The sequence below is a fragment of the Lacerta agilis genome, chromosome 14 (assembly GCF_009819535.1).
Source record: "Lacerta agilis isolate rLacAgi1 chromosome 14, rLacAgi1.pri, whole genome shotgun sequence".
NCBI classification, from domain to species: Eukaryota; Metazoa; Chordata; class Lepidosauria; order Squamata; family Lacertidae; genus Lacerta; species Lacerta agilis.
The window spans coordinates 36,168,330-36,188,140 of NC_046325.1; the positions used below are offsets into that span (position 1 = coordinate 36,168,330).

The window sequence follows — 19,811 nt, forward strand, 5'->3', positions numbered from 1 at the left end:
ATTGGCAACTCCTATGATTGACAGGCAACATAAAGCCTTTGGATTGGTTATTCTCGATATAAACAGAACTAGGAGCCTAGCTGTCTCTCCACACCTGGTCAATGTTTCACCGGTGGCAATTCCACCTTCAGGTGACCTCAGGGAACCTGGACCACAAAACACATATGGTCTGCATTTACCTATGACTGCCCACAGGCCCTGTCTTGCCAAGAATGGCAAACTGATAGTTCCCACACCCATTTTTGAAGCATTTCTCTAAACTGAACAAATAGTTCATAGAATCCTATAGTTGGAAGGGACCCCCGAGGGTCATCTAGTCCAACCCACTGCAATGCAGGAATCTCAGCTAAAGCATCCATGACAGATGGCCATCCAACCTCTGCTTAAAAACCTCCAAGGAAAGAGACTCCACAACCTCCGGAGGGAGACCTTTTCACTGTTGAACAGCTCTTACCGTCAAAAAGTCCCTGATGTTGAGTTGGAATCTCCTTCCTTGTAATTCAAAGCAATGGGTTCGAGTCCTACCCACCAGAGCAAGCTTGTTCCCTCTCCCATGTGACAGCCCTTGAGATATTTGAAGATGTTGTTAAGCAAATAGCTGCAGGGTGGGATTTAATACCCCCTCTTGGTGCTGAGGTAGGAAGATATGAATTTTAATATTTCCTCTGCTGAAAGGGATGCTGAGTGGGAATTCTGAGTTACAACCATTTGGGGCTAAGGGTGTCCTGGCTTGTGGCTGATAGCAACTTGTTAATGGATCACAAGTGAGATCAACATAGGATGAAGTGTGAAGTTGGAAAAGACAAGGTGAGCCCATGGAGGAATTATGGTTGTAGGTTGCTGTTGTTGCAGTGATACAAAGAAGTCATATCACCCATAGAATGATACTTTTGGAGGGGTGGCTGTCAGTTCCATGCCGCTTTGAGAATATAAGAACCAAGCTACTGGTTAGGCCAGAGATAGGGGATTTATGGCCTTCCAGATGTTGCTGGACGACAACTCCCATCACCCCTCACCTTGAACACACTGGCTCAGGCTGATGGGAATGAATAAGTCCAACAATATCTGGAGGGCCACACAGTGGCATAGTGTGGGTTGCCAGTGCCCAGGGCTGCATGGAGGGGGGAGGGAGGGAAATGGACGGAGTGCATTTGCATTCAACTGCACAATGATGTCCGCGTCACCCAGGAGATTGTAGCCGCAGAGATAAGAAGAGTCGTTGCAGCGTTACTGTACATTTTTTTTAATTGTAAACAATACTTACTCCATTTGTCTCAAACTCTCACTCCTTCTCCACCCCACTGCACTGGCACCTTGTTCATTCCAAAGCAGACTCTGAAATGACTTTCTGGCGGAGGCGGAGACCTTACGTGACCCTCCGGCTATTCTTGGACTCCAACTTCACATGGCCAGTGGTCAGTGATGATGGGAAATGTAGCCCTACAACATCTGAAGGGCCACAGGGTATCTGCAACTTCCTTACAGAAACCTTAAGAGTTCAAATTTAAGGAAGGAAGAGGAAGCCTTTTAACCTTTAGTTTTCCTGACTCCAAATGACAGCCATACCTAGTCCCAAGACAGCCAAAGGAGCGGTAAGATTAACTAGAAAGCACCAATGGGGAACCTGTGACCTTCCCAGATCTTATTGGACTCCAACACCCATCACCTCCAGACCTTGTGTTCAATGGTCAGAGATCATGAGTTGTCCTCCAAAAAAATCAAAAAAAAATCTGGTAGGCTGCAGGTTCCCTGTCTGTGGTGTAAGGACAGTTCCTAATCTAGTTCATTCATCTCTTAACGCAAATGACACTTATTATTATTATTATTATTAGGCTGGCATGACGATGATGCGACTCTGCCTGCTCATTGATTAAAGGGGCGGCGGATGACCTGCTCTCCTCCTCCTATGTGGTCACCCCGCACCATCTCAGTGCCCCCTTCGCCGCAGGTCCTGGGATCTATCCAGAGCTGCGCTCCCTCGACATCATCCTGACGGTGACCCGCGGATTCACGACCCAAAACAAACAAACAACCCGACACACACACACACACACACACACTTTTGCAATCTCCATAATTGGGCAGCGGGGGGGAAAGAGAGCGAGAGCCAGAGAGCTGTGGAGAAGGCCTAGAGCAGAGAAGCCAAGCCAAGCCAAACCACAAGCCTCTCCAGGGCTGCCCATCCGTCTTCCTCCCCAGAATAATGACTGCTCCGTCGATATGAACGAAGGCGCGGGGTGGCGTCGCGAGGAGCTCGCTTTCCAATAAGTGGTCCAACCAAAGCAACGTAGCCATTCCTCCCCCCCCCCTGCATTTTTGGTAAAAAAAAAAACCAATCAGGGGCGCAGGCAGGAAGACCACCTGCTTCTAAGACACGGGGACCAGCTCCGGGGTCTTCCCCACATCAATATTCTGCCCACCACGCCTAATCTTCCCACCTGCCCCCCTCCCGCCCCAGTTCTCTGCCACCGTCTTCTCTCCTTCGTTGCGCCTTGACCACCATCACCCTTTTTACGCACGCTCTCTCTCTCTCTTTCTCGCTCTCTTTTGCTCGGTCCATCGCTTTCGCTCCTTTCCCCAAGTCGCTCCCCGCGTTACCCTCCTTTTCTCTCCCCCCTTCTCACTCGCTCTCCCCTCCCCCTCCCCGCTTCCTCCCCCCCCCCTTCCCCACTATTAGTATTCCACTCGCGTCCCTGCTCCTCGCAGGAGCGCTTTTGCTGCAGCGCTCCCGACGCCGTTGGTTGGCTGGCTGGCTGGTTGGGTCGGCTTCTTCCTTGGCAGCCGGGTCGGGTCGGAGCCAGGACGAGGGGTTGGGGTGGGCTTGCTTGCTTGCTTTTGCGTGTGCGTGTGGCGTGTGGGTCTTCGCTTGCTGCCGCTTCATCTTCGCCCCCTCCCCAAGGCCTTGGCGGGGCTCCCGTTGGGTCTGATCCGGGATCTGTATGGAGCCCAAACATTAAGGGGACTGGGGGAGAGCCTGCAGCCTCCCCCCGCGCGCCTTTGCCCCCCCAACTGGGCACGCGGAGGAGAGGGAACAACCAGCTGCGCCAACGTTGCCGGAGAAAAGCGGGCAAGGGGGATGCTGACTCCACGACGACCCCCACTTTGGTGAGTGTGTGGATAAAGGGGTGATGAGGATGGCTGGGTGGTGGGGTTTTTTGGGGTGGGGTGGGGTGGGAGTATGCATCCCGAAGGAAGGGGCGCTCACATGATCCATCGAAGGATGGGAAAAGGCTAGATTGGGGGCAGGGATTCAGTGGGGTGCATAAACGATATGGAAGGAGGAAGGGGCGAGTAAATGATTCTGAGGAGGAGTAAGAGGTGAGATTGGGACAGTGTTTGGGGGGGGGTAAGTGGGACTGATAGGACAGGAGCAAAGGTAAGGGGGATGATGGATGGAAGTTGCTATGGAAACGGCACCATCTTAAACCCTCCCCCCGCCAGAAAGATTCTGCTTTGCTACCTCCCCCCCCCCCCCATTGGCCTGGTAGCCTAACCCTCCTCCCACTGTACCCAGCTCTCCCATGTCCAGCTAGCCCTCATTTACTCTGACACTGTCGTCGTCCCCGCCAAAAATATCTCTGGCAAGCTTTCGCTTATTATGTCCTCTAAAGAGCCCCCCTCTCAGGTTTAGCCCCCTCCCCTTTATTGCCTGCTCCCATAGCAACACACTTTGCTTTCCCCTCAAGCTGTGCTTATTACTCAGGCCCGATGCCACACCTCCACAATGGGCAGGGTGTGTGTGTGTGTTCCTCTGCTGATGAGCCCCATATACCCCAATCCAGGCCTGGTTCCAATAAATGCGTCTTTCCGCTCTTGCCTCCATTACCTCAGGCCTCCCCACAGTCAGGTTCCCTCTCACCTTATCCTCTGGAATTTCCTCCCAATAGACCTTTTCTCTCCTTGAAGCACTGCCCCACCCCCTTCAGGGCCAAACCCCTCTTCACGTGTGTTACAGTGGACTACTCGAAGTCATTCCTGGTCCTCCGTTCTCCCCTTAAACTTACCCATGCCCAAGAATTCACGAGGCCCACAGATTCCCACGAGAATACCCTGTGCCAACATATTACCCCATTCCTAAATGACCTGCCCTCCCACCTTGACAGACTAGACCTTCCCCAATCCTGCCATGAGGTTTAAGCATCTTGAACCCATGACCTCACCCACGTATTGAGCATATACCCCAAATGAGGCCTACCTGCTTCCCTATTCCAAGGGGGCTGAGCTCCCCTTCTCATACATAACACTACAGTACCTGGTTTCCCTGCACTGTTGGGTTTAACAACCTGCTGAGTTTCCTCCTCCTCTCCATTGATGACCCATAAATACTTCTTTTGCATAACTCTTATCATGCCAAATTGGTTCCTCTCCCACCCCCCACTGGCTCCTGTGCCCCCCACCCCTACCTCATTGCACTTATCTGGGTGCAAATTACTTCAAGGATCCCAAACCCCTCTCCCGGGGGTGGGAGCCAGTCAACACCCCCCTGTACCCCAATGGAAGGGAGCATATTGGCTTGTAAGCCCAGCTATCCCCATTCCTTTATTTGTGCTTGCTCCTCTTCCAGGAGTGCAAGTGGGTTTCTGCTTCTCTTGTCCAGGGGGGTGGGATTCTGACCCAAGAAAAAAATGTAGGCTCCCCCTCGCACTCAACCACGTTCCGTCAAATTGTGGCTCCTCGTGTCCTGCTGTTGTAAGAATTTTTGTAACACTGCCGTTCGGCATCAAGCACTCAGGCCATGAGGCGAGTCAAACAGACCTGTGGCAAAAATATATATATCTGGGGTGCTGTAGTCTGTTTAATGGCAGCCGCGCGATGCAATCTTTTGATTAAAGCAATGTTTGTTGTTGTTCAGTCGTTCAGTCGTGTCCGACTCTTCGTGACCCCATGGACCAGAGCAATGTTTAAAGCAAGTTAATTTTCCAGACATTTCTGTTTTCTGTTCATCAGATGAGTGAAAGATTTAAAAAAATACCGAGAACACAAGCGAAAGGGTAAATATTGAGCCTCTCAGATTGTGATGATGCAGGGCCTTCTCTTTTTAAAATAACTAGGTTCTGTGGGCCTGCCTCAGCCCCCTTGAAATCTACCTCTGCTCCCACCCCATCAACAAACCCTACGATTCTGTTCCTATACCCCACAATCTACAATCCGGTCCCTGCTAGTCCTAGCCTTTTTGGGTTGCCTTCCCATATTTTACCAATCCACCTTTTCATCTCAAACTATTTAAGCTTGCTGAGACACGGTGTTGTTTTATGGGTGACCAAACCCCACCCCGCAGTGATACTTCGGTCTTACAAACAGCAGGTGAGGAAGGTCACCTGTGCTACTTCAAAGTGCAGGTAGGAGCTGAATGCTCCTCCATACTGAAAATATTAATAGACCCAAGTTCTTCCGTATGTAAAACTAGATGTAATAGAGAAAGCTAGGCCTGAACCCTTCACCCTGACACCATAGTTTTCTATATGAAGGGACTTACTAATTTATATGGAGGAGCATCCATTTACATGGGCCTGTACCTGCAGTCTGAAGTGGTACAGTCAAGACACAGGTTTACCTCCACGTTTGTGGGAACTAGGCCTACGTGTCTAGAAGCCTCAGAACAAGCTGTTTGTTGTCATGGTTACCTTATAGACTGCGAGTGGGATATTGGTGCAAGGGAATTTGAGGGGACTGGAGATAGTGGAATTGCAAACTGATGCCATAAAATTGCGGGTGGGGGAGCCTCTGTAGGGGTTTTAAGGTTGCTTGAGATGCTTGGACTGAGGAGCGGATATGGAGGAGCTGTTCTGGTTTGTGAGGAGCTGCGGATGCTAGGATTTGAGGGGTTCATTTGGGGGAGCGTCACACCCTCCGAGATTCTTTCTGGCAGCGCAGTGCTCCTTTGATACCCCCTTTTTCTCTTCTGTGTTCTGTTAGCATGTTGGCGATGTGGCCCATCCCATGTGCAATTGTCCCCCGCAATCAAATAACCCGGAAGCAGTGGAGGGTTAATTGAAGTGTGGACTCTGAGATTGGTTTTGAGCGATGCAGTACCAATGAGATTGTGGTAACAGATTAGGGAGGATCCTACAGGTGTAGGTAAGAATGAAGCCGCAGAAGTGGAATCCTATAATAGAGGAGTATAAATTACTTGGGGATGGCTATGTTTTGCAAGCATGGGATGCGGTGAAATTTTGTATGTGCTTCTGTGTGAGCTGACTGTGAAAGAGGTTAACACAAGGGACATTTCGGGAAATAAAGACACGAGAAGCAGGCTAGGACTTAATTAGGCAGGTGGTGTATCTTACGCAGTACAGTCTGATGTGACTGGCAGGAAGGTCTCGGGTCTTCCATACTCCTGTTCCCTGGGATTTTCAGGGGGTCAGGGATGGGGGAAAGAGGGTCGTGACTACACACGGGCGACTCTCCTTCCTCTTCAGCAGAAGGGTGTCGCTGACAACAGGGAGCTCCGTGTTTGTGCCTTTGTGCATGTGCAAATACGGCAATGGAAGATCACGGAAGCCGTTTGGCAAAGGTCACGTTTGAGGCGCGGTGCATTTGTGTGGAGCGCACCTCAGTTGCTGCTGAAGACAGGTGGGGAAAGAAAGAGGCCTAGGCAGATGTTGCTTTCGCTCCTTAATTTCCGGTAAGTTCATTGTTGACAGGAGAATGTTGGGGACAGGCAGTTGGGGAGGTATCATGAAGCTTTGGGGATTAATCTGTAGTGCAAACAGCTGACTTGTTAACTGCGAATTTATACCATGAGCTTAGGCCTGTACTTGTAAATTTAATTACATCCCTCAGCTTTGGGGTGTGTGTGTGTGTGTGCGCGCGCGCTCGCGAGTGCGTATAATATATATTCAGAGTAAGAATTATATATATATAAACTCTACATGGCTACAGCTGCCAGAAAAAGGTGGCCAAGAAGCTCTGATAGAAACAGTTACCATGGCAATGGGGACGAGAAGACTGGGGATGGGAGGAAAACGAATGAGAACCCCATTTAGTTTCTGCCCCAGAAGTGTGCTGCCTTCGCTCCCCCCCCCAAAAAAATCTGCTCCGATGTACAAAACACTTCGCATTCGTCTCCGTGGTGGGACTAGGGGAAGAGGGAGGGGGGGATGTGAATTTCTTTCTCATAGGAGGTGTGCGGAGGAAACAATCTGCCGCTGCGTGAGTGTGTGCGAAAGGGACGGAAGTGGAAGGAACCATGTTGTATTTATTCGGTGCAGAAACAGGGAGAAAGTGTGGTGCGTTGGCGAAGGAGCGGCAGCAGGAAGGTGCCTTGCGGTAGTTTCCCCTCCTACCTTTCTCCAATGAAAAAATAGGGATGTCCGGAAATAAGATTGTAAGAGGTTGATGGAACAAGAGAGTTATTGTTTTGTTTGTGTTTATTTTTGTTTGTTTTTTAATGGAAAAATTTAATGAAAAATATTTTTTTTTAAAAAAAGAAAAAATAGGGATGTCCTGTTCCATTATAATAATTCTATTATTTCTACCCCAACCACCTGGCTGGGTTGCCCCAGCCACTCTGGGTGGCTTCCAACATATATAGAAACGTAATAAAACATCAAACATTTTTTTTTTAAAAAAACTTCCCCATACAGGGCTGCCTCCAGGTGTCTTCTAAAGGTTGTATAGTTACTTATCTCTTTGGCACACACGCATAACCCTCCAACATTTCTCCTATGTAAATAGGGACGCCCTAAAGAAAAATGGGGCACTCCGGGATCAAATCGGAAACTGGGATGGCTTCTGTAAATCTGGGACTGTCCCCGGAAAATAGGGACACTTGGAGGGTTTGTGGTAGGTCAGACCACATGTCCATCAGGGGCGGTGGGTGGGACAGGACTGCCCTCATTGACTGACAGCCACTCTCCAAGGCAGAGGCTGTTTCCCATCATCTGCTCCCTGATCCTCTTCAACTGGAAATGGCAGGGAGGGATTCTGGGATGTTCAGAATGCCAAGTTTTTGCTCTCTGTCACTAAGCTGGCGCCCCTTCTCCAAGAAGTATGACTTGTAGTAGACTGGGAGGATTTGGAATCTAGCCACCCCACCCCAGTTTCTGAGACCCGTAGCTAGGCAAATCTCCCCTTAGGGAATGTGGAAGGCTATCTGTGGCTACTAACCCCGATGGCTGTGTTCTGCCTCCGCTGCCAGAGGCATTAGTGCTTCCGATTTCTACCAGTTGCTGGACGCTGCAGGAAGGAAGAGTGCTGTTGTGCGCAGGTCCTTTCTTTGGGGCTTTCCACAGGCACCTAGCTCCCCACTGTGAGAACAGGATGACGGACTGTGTCCCGTTCTGAGCGCCACAGTTTAATCCCTGGAAAATAGGGACACTTGCAGGGTCTGGAAAAAAGCAACAGTCTGGGAGCACCCATGTGATCTGTCAGCCTAACGTTCCTCTCAGGGTTGCTGTAAGGGTGAAATGAAGAGGGTTAGAATGCCGTACTTGCAGGAAAAGCAGGAGGATATATGCAGTGTCCTAAAAAGCCAAACAAACAGTGACTGTCACAACAGCCTAGCATGTGAAAATATAAGAGGGAGGGGTGGGTTGGGCTATATTTCTGGAAGCAGTTGGAAAAGCTTGCCCTGCTTTATTTCTGCATGCCAGGCTGCTGTGATGATCAGGGGTCTGGAAATCATAGCCTTATGAGGAGCGGTTGAAGGAGCTGGGTAGGTTTAGGCTGGGAAAGAGGAGACGGATAGCCATCTTCAAATATCTCCAAGCAGTGGCGTAGGAAGGGTGGGGTGTAGGGGGCGGTTGCCCCGGGTTCCAGGGGAGGGGGGTGACACTCGGCAGCCCCTTCCCAAACTGAGCCCCACCGCCCGGCACCCGTCCGTACTGCTTTACGGATGGCCGGGGCAGCCCCACGACCCGCCGCTTGCTCACCCGGTTGCCATGGGAGCAGCAGCGCCGGCCCGGATGGACTGGGCATGCGCGGCATTTCCGCGCATGCGCAGCCCGACATTGTGACGTCACGCCGCCCCCGCCCCCAGGGGGGTGCCTCCACACTGCCGCCCCAGGCAGCCAAAAGCCTTCCTCCGCCGCTGTCTCCAGGGTTGCTGTGGAGGGTAGGACTCAAACTTCAAGTTACAAGAAAGTGCATTCCGGCTAAACGTACGGGAAAACTTTCTGACAGTAAGAGCTGTTTGACAGTGGAGCGGTCTCCCTCGGGAAGTTGAGGACTCTCCTCCTCTGGAGGTTTTTAAGCAGAGGTTGGGTGGCCATCTGTCATGGATGCTTTAGCTGAGCTTCCTGGTTTGCGAGGGGTTGGACTTGATAGCCCTAAGGGTCCCTTCCAACTCTATGATTCTATAACTAGAGGGACTCCTGGCCAGATCTGGCAGGGCTGTTCTCATGTTCTTATATGTTCTTCCCAGATGTGTGCGTAGCATTTGTGCCGTCATGACAAGGAACAACAACAACAACAACATTTATTAGGTTTGTGAGGTCCATGCCTTTACACAAAACACCATACAACACCATTAAAAAGTAAACAATAAAATTATTAAAATAGGTTTAAGATTTTAAAAGCCTGTGCCGCGCTGCCACAGCAAAGGGGACAAATCCAGACCAAACAAAAAAACAAAGAGGCAAAAAATGAAACCCAACACCCCCCATACAGGAAAAAGGATTCAACAGGTTAGGAGAGCGATGGGAGGGCCTTCTCTGCCTCATTCAGGAACCTCACCCTGGTTTTCATAGCCCTCGCCATGAAAACCGCTACCACGTGGGTAATCCGTGGGTCAGCGTCCACCAGCAGAAACTTTACTTGGTCCTCAGAGTTGACTAATGACTTGGGAATAGTTTGTAAGATCGCATCCCTGTTTTTCTCCCCCATTTTTGGCAAGGAAGTAGTACCGTTCTGAACTGAAATGATAACGGTTGCTATCAGGACGCCAGTTGCCTACGAAAGTGACATGTTGTTTTTTTTTATTCCTTGGCCTGTGTAGAACTGGCTCCTGGGAATTTGAAACGTTTCGGCAGGTTTGATTGTTCACAGCAAGACTGCCACTTAAGCAATTTGTAACTGGTTGTATTCAGTGTTAGTCATACTCAGAAGTAGGCCTATTGAAATTAATGGGCGTAGCTAACTGGGGTCATTCAGTTCAGTGGGTCTACCATGAGCAGAACTTTGTTGGACAGGAATTTATAATACATTATAAATTATCGTCCCCTCCTGCGATGGGGTGCTGTGGACCAACTTTATGGCAAGATCACCACGTGGAATTTGGGTCTGACTTGGGTCCCTTGATTTTCCTAATGGGTTTCCTAATGGGTCATTTTGTAGCACTGGTTTTTTGGAATGTGTGTGTTTGTGTGTACATGTGCATACATACATGCATCATCATCTTCATCTTCATCATCATCATTTCTATTATTTTTATTATTTGAGTTTATATACTGCCCTGTAACCAGAGGTCTTAGGGCAGTTCACAGAAAAGATCACAACATATATAATCAGAATAAAAACAACAACAACCCAATAACACCCCCCCGAAAAGAGCCACATTTTATTTTATTTTATTTTATTTATTTTTAACAAGAAAAAACACAAACATTACAAAAAAACACTACACATACTAACAAAAAATACAAAAAACACAATACAAAAAAAGAAAAATATAAAAATTGCAGTATACATCTTATTCCTTAACATTGTTAATTGACTTCCTCACATCCTCTCCTTCTGCGTTCACTGTATATCATCACTAGTAATTTCTTAACATTATAAAATCATCATTTATATCTAATCTTATTCTTAATCTATATTTCCATTATCATACTTCTATCTTTCTTTGTCTTATATACTTTCCATATCTGTAGCCCATCTAATCTTCCAGTTCAATTCTTAAATACTAATCTTAGCATGAATTTTCAAATATTCTTTAAATTTCTTCCAATCTTTCTGTACCGTCTCTTCCCTCTGGTCTCGGAGTTTCCCGGTCAGTTCTGTGAGTTCCATATATTCCATCATTTTCATTTGCCATTCTTCTACTGTAGGTATAACTTCAGTCTTCCAGTTTTTAGCCAATAGAATCCTTGCAGCTGTTGTGGCATACATAAATACTATCCTGTCTTCATTGGGGATTTCATGATTTACAGTGCCCAGTAAAAAGGCCTCTGGTTTCTTAATAAATGTGTTTTTCGACACCTTTTTCAATTCGTTGTATATTTCCTTCCAGAAGTCTCTTACTTTCGGGCATGTCCACCACATATGGAAAAAAGTACCTTCTGTTTGTTTACATTTCCAACATTTGTTACATGAGCCACATTTTAAAAGGGTATAGGTTGGCTATCAGGTCAACCAAAGGCATGGTTAAAAAGGAATGTTTTTGCCTGGCGCCTAAAGGTGTATAATGAAGGCACCAGGAGAACCGTCTTGGGGAGAGCATTCCACAGATGGGGAGCCACTGCAGAGAAGGTCTGTTCCCGTGTTGCCACCCTTCGTACCTCTCGAGGGGTAGACACATGAAGAAGGGCCTTAGAAGATGATTTCAGGGTCTGGGTAGGTTCATATGGGGAGAGGTGGTCCTTGAGGTATTGTGGTCCTGGGCTGTTTAAGGTTTTATAGGTCAAAAGCAGCACTTTGAATTGGGCCTGGAAACTAATTGGTAGCCAGTGTAGTCGGACCAGGATCGGTGTAATATGCTCAAGCCGTCTTGCTCTGGTGAGCAACCTGCCCGCTGAATTCTGCACCAGCTGAAGTTTCTGAACCATCTTCAGAGGCAGCCCCACGTATAACGCATTGCAGTAATCTAACCTTGAAGTTACCAGAGCATAGGCAACTGTAGTTAGGCTATCCCTGTCCAGATAGGGGCGTAGCTGGGCCACCAGCCGAAGCTGATGGAAGGCACTCTGGGCCACTGAGGCCACCTGAGCCTCGAGCATGTACCCTGAAAGAAGCATAGTAAACAGAATGATACCACATGGCCAGTGGAATATGCTCCTTTCGTTCTCAGTGGCCACAAGAGGTCACAGGATTTGCAAGTGGTCATTTGTTGTTGTTGTTCAGTCGTTCAGTCGTGTCCAACTCTTCGTGACCCCATGGACCAGAGCACGCCAGGCACGCCTATCTTTCACTGCCTCCCGCAGTTTGGCCAAACTGCGAGAACACTGTCCAATCATCTCATCCTCTGTTGTCCCCTTCTCCTTGTGCCCTCCATCTTTCCCAACATCAGGGTCTTTTCTAGGGAGTCTTCTCTTCTCATGAGGTGGCCAAAGTACTGGAGCCTCAATTTCAGGATCTGTCCTTCCAGTGAGCATTCAGGCCTGGTTTCTTTAAGGATGGATAAGTTTGATCTTTTTGCAGTCCATGGGACTCTCAAGAGTCTCCTCCAGCACCTTAATTCAAAAGCATCAATTCTTCGGCGATGAGTCTTCTTTAAGGTCCAGCTCTCACTTCCATACATTACTACTGGGAAAACCATAGCTTTAACTATACGGACCTTTGTCGGCAAGGTGGTGTCTCTGCTTTTTAAGATGCTGTCTAGGTTTGTCATTGCTTTCCTCCCAAAATTTCGTCACTGCTGTCACCATCTGCAGTGATCATGGACCCCAAGAAAGTGAAATCTCTCACTGCCTCCATTTCTTCCCCTTCTATTTGCCAGGAGGTGATGGGACCAGTGGCCATGATCTTAGTTTTTTTGATGTTGAGCTTCAGACCATATTTTGCGCTCTCCTCTTTCACCCTCATTAAGTGGTCATTGCAATCTATTAAACCAAAAGTAATCAGATCATTAGGATCTGTTCGGATCCTGCACAGTTGCCTTTAGAGAACATCAGGGGGCCCTTCCCTCTCCCCAGAAAATAAATCTAGGAGTTTCTACTTTGTCCCAAGAAACAGAAATGCCTTTTCAAGTGGCATAGGAATGTGCTGGCTGTAGTTGGGATCCTGAGCAATTGCCTTGGCATGGCAACTTGCTTGGCATTTAAAAGGAGCTCCAGTGGTGAAAGTGGTTAGAGCAGGGTTTCCCAAACTTGGGCCTCCGGCCGTTTTTGGACTACAATTCCCATCATCCCTGACCACTGGTTCTGCTAGCAAGGGGAGATGGGAGTTGTAGTCCAAGAACAGCTGGAAACCCAAGTTTGGGTTAGAGTGAGGTGTGTGGCAGAAGGAAGGGTGGCACACAGCTCTTGAGAAGGGACAGGGCAGAAGATGGATGGAGAAGCTTGTGGACTTCCAGATGTTGATGATGGACTACAGCTCCCATTGACCCTGACCATTGGCCATTCTGGCTGGGACAGAATGGAGCTGGAGTCTGTCCAATAACATTCTGGAGGGCCACAGGATACCCACCCCAGACATAGATTAAAGGACAGGAAATTGAATGGCAGTAAGGAAACAGGAGGATATGTATTGGAGATGGGAACTGAGCCGTGGAGTGGCTGTTTTAGCCGAGACCTGAATTCAGATCCTAGCTCATGCCATGTCATAGTTTGCCCTCAAACAAATCCCTCTCTGTCTTTGCCTCCGCTGTTTTTTGTTTGTTAAACAAGTGCAACAGCTATCTGGGGCAGGGGGAAAAGAACTGGGGGACAATGCATGCAAAACCTATTTTGCTTTCTAAAGGAATATGATATTGTTATGCAAACGTATGAGTGGGAATTGATAAATCAGTAACTAGTGGATAAGGGGCAAGGGGGGGGGAAATTAAAAAAATGTAAATTGAATATAAGGAATGAACCGTGAACTAGAGATAAATGTGTAATATCAAGCAGCAATGGGGGAAAGTAGGGACACATCTAGGATAAAGAGTGGGAAGTCAACTTTTGGGGGAAATTGTATTAAATTTGATGTAATTGAGTATTGATTCGTTAAAAATTTGGAAAACTAATAAATATTATTTGACAAAAAAGAGAACTGGAGGACAATGCCATTTGCAGGTAGTCCTGAATGAATGAAGAAAATGGAGTAGAGATTTTGGGGGGGGGGCAGAAACAGGGTGGGGGGGCCTGCCTCATGTTCTACAGGTTGTTGAAAGTCAGCTGCTTATGATAAAAGACAGTAGAGGCAGAAGTAAATTTTGCAGCAGCAGACTCTTTGGGGAAATGCTGGAGTTTGTGTGTGGAAACATTGATTTTCAGAAACTCAGGTTTGAGGGTCAGGGTCAGTGTTTTGCAGGCTTAAAAAATAACAAAGCAATCTATTCCCAGCAACTTCTGGTTGCAAATCGGAAGGCGTCAGTTCATATTTGTGCAAGTAGGATATTTCTCCCCCTCAAATGTGTTTTGGCTCCAGAGGATTTGGGTTAGGTAGGTGTGTGAGGGTTAAATATGGGGGGGGGGCAGGAAGGGGGAGGAAAGAACTACAAAAGAGGAAATGCTGCAGGAAACTGGGTGTGGCAAGAGAACAGGAGGAAGCTGCCTTAAATATCTTTGGTCCATTTAGCTGAGCATCATCTGCCCTGGCCAAAAGTGGCTTTCCAGGGTTAGACAGGGGACATTCTCATCCATACCTAGAGATGTTGGGGGAATAAACTTGAGTCCTTCTGCATGCAGAGCAGATAATCTACCCCTTAGCTACAGCCTTTCTGGAGAAAAGGATGAGTAAGAAAATGTGGTTTAACCCACAGTGCTGTGGTGCTGTGGGTTAAACCACAGAGCCTAGGGCTTGCTGATCAGAAGGTTGACGGTTTGAATCCCCTCGATGGGGTGAGCTCCCGTTGCTTGGTCCCTGCTCCTGCCAACCTAGCAGTTTGAAAGCGTATCAAAGTGCAAGTAGATAAATAGGCACTGCTTCGGCGGGAAGGTAAACGGCGTTTCCATGCGCTGCTCTGGTTCACCAGAAGCGACTTAGTCATGCTGGACACATGACTCGGAAGCTGTCTGCGGACAAACGCCGGCTCCCTTGGCCAGTAAAGTGAGATGAGTGTTGCAACTCCAGAGTCATCTGTGACTGGACCTAATGGTCAGGGGTTCCTTTACCTTTACCTTTAGGGAAATGTGTGATGAGAAATGTGAATGGACATGAGTTAGATCGCGAAAAATGAAAGTCGAGATCTTAGGGGGCAAAGTCCCCCCTGGCCAATATTTTCTTAATGAGTCCCCCTGCCTGCACGTATCTATGATGAAACCTGACCCCGTGCATATTTACTCAGAAAAATGAGTCCAAATGAGTTTGGTGGCCTTTACTCCAAAGGAATTGACAATGCGACCAGGTGTCAAAAAAAGGTTATTTATGTATGCCACTACTGTGGCCCATGTTTTGTTAGCCCAGAAATGGAAAACGAGCGAGGTCCCAAACGAACAAAAAATGGCAGCTTAAACTGACGGAATAAACCGTGCAGCTTGCAGACTTAACATATAGAATAGGAGAACAAGAATAACATACATTTAGAGAGGATTGGAAATTTTTTATGGAATATATGGGAAATAACTGTGTGCAGCTGAAAACGCTGGCAGCATTAAGATAAATTCAACAGTGTAAATAAGTTACGTTGGATGTAGTAATGGAATACTGAATGGTTTAGTTTCTGTAACATATGCGGGGATTTATGATATGTAAAATGAACCGTGGAAAGAGAAGAAGGGAAGTCATTGATATCTTAAGGTTGTAAAAATGAGTACTTTAAATTGAAAAACAGAAAATTTGATAAATTAGTAATATTTAATAAATTAATAAATAAATTAATAAATTAATACACACACACACACACAATGTGACCATGGCCTTTGGCTGTAAAGCACTTTTTTTTTTACCCAAAGAATCCTGGGGGACCTTAGTTTGCCCCCCACAGAACTATAACTCCCAGCACCTTTAACAAACTACAGCTCCCAAGGTTCTTTGGCGAGCGGGTTGTGCTTTAAATGATCGAGGTGGGTGTGCACTCATAGTCGTTCTAGGCTGAAATGGAGAAAAAGAGTAAGATCGTTTCCATTTACCAGGGTTCCTGTACCTGGTTGTAGTTACTCTCAAGGTGATTCTCAGTCTCTCTCCTCCCCTCAGTTTACTGTTTACAAGTCTGGTTTATGGCATCCAAACGGCGGAGAGGAGAGTCGTAGGCCTAGATTAGCGGGGCAGAGAAGGGTAGAACAGAGAGCAGGGATTGGCACCACAGGACTTGTGTAAATTCTATGGACCTTCATCGGCGTAACTTGGCTCTTAAAAAAAAAAAGTTTGGATCTTAAGTTTCAGAGTTAACATCCCTGCAGTGTATTTGTACAGCTCAATCCCAACCATGCCTACTCAGGTGTAAATCCTATTGAATTCAGCGTGGCTCCCCACCTCCCCTCTTGTAAACTGGGTTAGGATTGCAGCCTTAGGCTGCTTGACTCTAATTGCCCTTGCAGATTTATTCATGATATAATAAGGAGTGTTATCATTGAGCTTCCTTCCCCCTCCTTAATTAGCGAGGTTGTGTTGGCATGTGAGTTCTTCCTTCTCATTGTATTTTGAAATGCTATTTCAAAATAAAAGCCCCAGCTAGAAAAGAAACCAAACACAACCCATCATTTGAGGACCAAACTAGATAATAGAGATAACTGAATGCACCTGCTCTTTCTTTAAAGTTTTGCAAAATAGGAGGGTGATGGCAGGGGCAAGCTTTGGTGTGTTTGTGTGTGTGTGTATATATAACAAAAAATAAAAAATAGGTTTTTATACCCAGTATAAAATTTTAAGTGCACAAGGTTAAAATAAGGCATGAAAAGAGTAACAGTTGTTGGTAATAGGGTGTCCTGAGCATGGACAATTATTTATTATTTTCACTATAATTCCTCATTTATTTATTGCTGTTTTGCACCCCCTCCACTCTGCGCCCCGGGCACCTACCTGAATCCAGCATTGCTGGTGGTTGGTGGGTAGAGCATGAGATTCTTAAGATCAGGGTCATGGGTTCGAGTCATATTGGAAGAGTGCAATAATACCAAATTTGGAAGATTGGCAAATAAAATTATTAGGATATCAGAACCTGGCCAGAAAAATAGGAGAAGTAAAAGGAGTGACAAATGAAGGAGTAGAAAGAGATTGGGAATCTTTTAAAAACTATATGGGAAACATAGTGGAAAGAGCCAATCTTCTAACACATGTATAAGTGGGCCTCAAGAGTAAAGTTAAGCAAGAAGAAATTAAAAAAAATTAGGTATACAAAAAGATATAGTTAGTACAAACTGCAATAACAGGAAGGCTGGAAGCTGATATTGGGGTGGGGGCACAGATTGTCTTTTGTTTTTTGTTTACTGTTTTACTTTACACATATAACTTTACGTATATATGTATGAATGTATTTTTATGTCTCTTTTTTGTAATTGTTTCAAAATTCAATAAAGTCCTGGAAAAAAAAAGAGTTTCACTTTGGGCAAAAGGTTCCTGCATTGCAGAGGGTTGGATTAGATGACCTGGCTTGGGATCATGGGGAGGGGGGCAGGACTTCACCTTTTCCTCCCCTGTGCCAAGTTTCTGATGAAAAGCATCCTCCAGCAAGTGTTTGCTGCATTAGGGAAATCCTATGTTGTCCTTCATATATCCTTGAACTCCAGCACCCATCAGCCCCAGCCAGTGTGGCCAATGGTCAAGGATGATGGGCGTTGTAGTCCACCAACACCTTACACCGTCTTTCAAGTCCAGCAGGCAGCGGCTCTCTAGTTTGAGACCTCCCCCCTCACTTGCTACTGGATCCTAGAAAAAAGGACCCTGGAGATGCCAGGGATTGAGCCTGACATTTTTTGCATGCAAAACACGAGCCCAGATTACTGAGTTCTGCCGGAAGAGCTGATCTGAATTTCTGTTCAGAAATGCCAATTGCAATTTTGCGTGCCATGCCGTTGCGCCAACCCACTCACCTCTGCGTTCAAAGGTAGAGTGCACCTGGACATGAAGGCTCCTCTTAGCTCTGTCGCACAGAAGACGGAACAAATCTCGATCTGCTGCTTAAGAGGGCAGGAACCAAGTTGATGGGCTCAGGTTGCAAGAACGGGCATTGGGGACTCCGTTAGAAAGGTTGGGACCTTTGAGGTACCTTCCGGGCCTGTGATTCCAATAACCATGGATAAACCTGCTTCCATGGATCCGTCTAATCCTTTCTTTCTTTTTAAAGCCATCTAAGCTAGCCATCATCTTGAGGCACGATTCCATAAATCAGTTATTCAGCATGTGTGACAAAAGAGCTTCTTTTTGCCAGCCCTGAATCTTCCACCAGTCAAACTTCAGTGCGTGACCCGGAGTTCAAGTGCTACAAGAGAGGGGAACCAATTTACTCCCATCCACGCTCCTGCAATTTGTGCTGCCAGTGAAGAAATCCAGAGCGGCGTACCACCGCGAGGCTGACACGATTAGGGCCCCGGCAAGAAAGCTCTCCTTCCTGGGTGCACGTGGACGGGTTGTGTGATGTGGATTGGCGAGCTTTGGTCTCCCGGTGTGGAATGAGAACGAGGTCTCTCACACCCTCCCAGGGCAGGAGAAACCCCTCTGCGACCCATGGTGCGAGTGATGGTGCTGATACCTGGCAGTGGTGCTGTCAGGACAGGATATTTGGGCATAAGCCCAGGGCAGTAATCTGTTAGGGTACTGAGGGTGGTTAGGAGACCCCTTGCCGAACTACAGTTCCCGGCACCCTTAAGAAGTGAAAGTTCCCAGGACTGTGGGGTGTGTGTGTGTGTGTGTGTGTGTGTGTAGTAGCCATGACTGCCAGTGGCATAAGAGCGCCTTGCGTTTTTAACGTTTTCAATATTTGATGTTTTCTTGTGTTTTTAACATTTTTGTTGGGAGCTGCCCAGAGTGGCTGGGGCAACCGATTTAATTACACATAATGAAATTATTACCATCAGTGCTGTTTTTTCTGGAAAAAAGAGGTGCCAGAACTCACTATGAACCACTCCCTTGTTTTCTTATAATGGCAGTGGCGCCCACCTAAGAGGTGTGGGAACTGAGTTCTGGCTGAAAAAAAGCCCTGATTCATAGAATCGTAGCGTTGGAAGGGACTCTAAGGGTCATCTAGTCCAACCCCTGCAATGATGGAACCTCTGCTAAAGCATTGATGAGAGATGAGAAATTATTATTATTACTGTATTATTATTATTATTATTAAATATTCCGGAAAAGTCAGAAGCCCAATGCAACTTCGTTTATTCAACAGCTCACTCCCATATTAAACAAGAACACACTCTGAAAGACCCAGCAAGGAGTGCCAGTTGGCAGTTGACAGTGCTTGCCATTAGAACCTTTCGTCCACCTACGCTTCTACGATTGGTTAGAATCATAACATGTGTTAAACCCAATACATAACACTCCTCCCCCCAACTTCCTAACAAAAGGAACAAACATAGTCATCAAGGTGTGCTGGCCTTTTCCGCTCCCGCTGGGACCACCGTGGTTCCTGTGCCCGAGTGGGTGACCCAGGAGGTTCCTCCGGTACCTGCGGTCTAAGTGGGGAGGCCAGCTCCGAAGGGGTCATGGCCGATGGCACCACTGAGGACTCCGGCTTGAAGTCACCCTGCTGGGGTAACTCGGTCACCGGCAACCCATCTGGTTCCCACCCTGGCCTGGGCACAGAGTCTCCCAAAGTACTCATTTCTCTGTCCTCTGGTTCCGCTTGAAGTTCCCTGTTCGGAGGTGTCCTGGTTCTGATCTGGTCGAGGTGTCTCTTCCAAACCAGTCCTCCCTCCAACCCTACCTCGTAGGAGACCGGACCTGTACAGCGGGCAATGGTACCTCGGATCCAACCCTGTCTGCGTGACCCATGGCTTTCCCGGGTCGGTGCTGTAGTGAGTATTGGTACCCGGCCAGGAAAATGGACCAGCGCAATACTCGTGGCGAAAGCATCTGGGGTGTCTGGCGGTCGGGCGCAAAGAGTCCCAGGAGTGGCTTGTGGTCTGTAATGATTGTGA

The 19,811-nt window shown here is 47.4% G+C and overlaps 1 protein-coding gene across 2 annotated transcripts in view; it reads left to right on the forward strand.

Annotated features, from left to right (window-relative positions):
• The first annotated feature begins 2,674 nt into the window (after positions 1-2,674).
• LRRC4B (leucine rich repeat containing 4B) overlaps positions 2,675-19,811 on the forward strand; it is a 142,960-nt gene continuing 125,823 nt past the window's right edge. Inside the window, exon 1 of one of the 2 annotated variants that reach the window (XM_033169624.1) lies at positions 2,675-3,105. The gene's annotated coding sequence lies outside the window, so the exon portion shown is untranslated. Of the gene's footprint in view, positions 3,106-6,602; positions 6,626-19,811 lie in introns of those variants that run through there. The other variant, XM_033169625.1, reaches the window with a different exon arrangement.